We start from the raw sequence: 2,500 nt of genomic DNA on the forward strand, positions 1-2,500 counted from the left end.
ATGTATTAGCTCTAGAATTACCACAGTTATCCAAGTAACGTGGGTACGATCTAAGGAACCATAACTGATTTAATGAGCCATTCGCGGTTTCACCTTAATGCGGCTTGTACTGAGACATGCATGGCTTAATCTTTGAGACAAGCATATGACTACTGGCAGGATCAACCAGGGAGCTGCGTCAACTAGAGCTGAGCAGCCGGCCGCCCGGGAGTGTGTCCCGGGGGCCCGCGCGAACACGCAAGCGTCCGCTCAATCATTCTGCAAACAGGAGGAGGCTGAGCTCCCCTGCACAATACACCTCGAAACCCTCTCAGGTCCCGGCGGCGCGCAGCGCCGTCCCAAGTACTTGGTCGGGTTCGAGAGAGGCGCAATCGCCCGGAGTTAGGCGAGTAGACGCTTTCGGTGCGACCACCCGTGCTCCCAACTGAGCTTGCCGCTGCCGACAGAGGCCCGGGAGCGTGCTGTCGTGGCATTGCCGGCGGGAGACAACACGCGCCACCTACGGTGACCGGCAGCTCCAACGCCAGCGCCACAGAAGGACAAAAGCCCCACTTGGGTGCCGAAGCGAACTCTCCCAGCACAGCGCACGCGCCAACACATCCGCACAGCTGCGATACAAACCACCAGCGAGAACCGCTGGGGCGACCGAGCAGCAGACGGCGTCGCGGCGCCGAGCGCCGGGCGGCGGCGCATCCTCAACGCACACAGTCCTCAATCGGACCAGCACACTGAAGATGTCCACCGCGCTTCGCACCGGGCCCGCGAGGACCTACTTTGGCCGCACGGCGCCGCGCGCAGGGTGCGCCGGCGCGCAGCTGCGACGCCTGCCGCGTCCGTCGGCCGGCGCGCCTGCCACTGGCCGCCCCCACCAGCCGGCTGTAGCGCGTGCGCCCACGCACCGCGCGGCCAGCACGCCGGGAGGCGCCCCCTCACCGGCCGGGGACGGTCCCACCCAGCCACCGCCGCGTATCGCTTCACACCCAGATGCCGTTCAGTTTCGTCGGCATGGTGGGTATCGCTGGAACAACCGGTTAGTACCTCAACCTATCGTCGCCATCACCGATTCACCCCTAGCGAGAACAACCGCACCACAACAGGTTACCATTTGTTCATTTGCGTAACTTCACCAGAAAACGCAGGCGTCCATCGCCATTTGCAACTTCAACGATTATTGCATGCCTGTGTCAGGTGTCACGCCACACTACGTCTGCCCACATACACGCAACAAAATGTGCACGCCTAGACAATACGTGGAAGGTGGCCCCCGTACGTATGCGATGTCCATTGCTCGAACGACTGTCAACCGGCCTCTGTAGCATGTCGCAGATATGGAACGCGGTGCACCATGCCATCACGGTGTGTGAGGAGAGACGACTAGGTCCGAATACATCAACAGACAGCTCATGCTGATCGCCATCCACGGCGTCCGTTCCTCCCACACGTCTCTATGGCGTACCACACTGCAATCCAGCTCTCATAGGGAGACGACACGTAGCTGCGTGCACAATATTTGCACTGTATGGTCCGCCGTTTTTGGGCGCAGTCGTTGTGCGGTCACACATGTGCCACGATGTATCATTCAGTACATAAGGACGAATGTGCAGTACAGATTGTGGTTCACGCGTACGACATCAGCGGACAGTTGACACAGGCCGCACCACAACGTAGCCTGAGTACGTCGCATGCGAAGGGCATTGAACATGCAAACTTCTCACCAACCAGCTTGCGAAGGCAGGGGGCAAGGTGGGGACGTGGGGAGGGGCGGCATGTACGTCCTGCTGCCATCCACATTACAGTGTACAGCAGGAGCATGTGGAAAGTGAGCAAGACTTGCAAGGTGTTTAACATGAAGCGATACACAGGGGTGCGGGCAGTGCGAGTAGCGAACTATATTGCGAGGGTTGCGGGTGGGCAACACTACAGTAATTGAACGAGTCGTATAACAATTACAGAGCAGGTTTAGGCGACAACGTGGGTTACGTTAAGGCGACAACATGGGTTAGGTTAAGGCACAACATGGGTTAGGTTAAGGCACAACATGGGTTAGGTTAAGGCACAACATGGGTTAGGTTAAGGCACAACATGGGTTAGGTTAAGGCACAACATGGGTTAGGTTAAGGCACAACATGGGTTAGGTTAAGGCACAACATGGGTTAGGTTAAGGCACAACATGGGTTAGGTTAAGGCACAACATGGGTTAGGTTGAGGCACAACATGGGTTAGGTTAAGGCACAACATGGGTTAGGTTGAGGCACAACATGGGTTAGGTTGAGGCACAACATGGGTTAGGTTGAGGCACAACATGGGTTAGGTTGAGGCACAACATGGGTTAGGTTAAGGTACAACATGGGTTAGGTTAAGGTACAACATGGGTTAGGTTAAGGTACAACATGGGTTAGGTTAAGGTACAACATGGGTTAGGTTAAGGTACAACATGGGTTAGGTTAAGGTACAACATAGGTTAGGTTAAGGTACAACATAGGTTAGGTTAAGGTACAAC

The 2,500-nt window shown here is 56.3% G+C and overlaps 1 non-coding gene across 1 annotated transcript in view; it reads right to left on the minus strand.

Annotated features, from left to right (window-relative positions):
- Window positions 1-172, minus strand: part of LOC124730923 — a 1,909-nt gene extending 1,737 nt beyond the window's left edge. Inside the window, exon 1 of the ribosomal RNA XR_007008090.1 lies at window positions 1-172. This exon is cut by the window's left edge and continues 1,737 nt beyond it. This is a non-coding gene — a ribosomal RNA (small subunit ribosomal RNA).
- Window positions 173-2,500: the final 2,328 nt, after the last annotated feature.

The sequence above is a fragment of the Schistocerca piceifrons genome, unplaced genomic scaffold (assembly GCF_021461385.2).
Source record: "Schistocerca piceifrons isolate TAMUIC-IGC-003096 unplaced genomic scaffold, iqSchPice1.1 HiC_scaffold_1255, whole genome shotgun sequence".
In the NCBI taxonomy this organism is placed as follows: Eukaryota; Metazoa; Arthropoda; class Insecta; order Orthoptera; family Acrididae; genus Schistocerca; species Schistocerca piceifrons.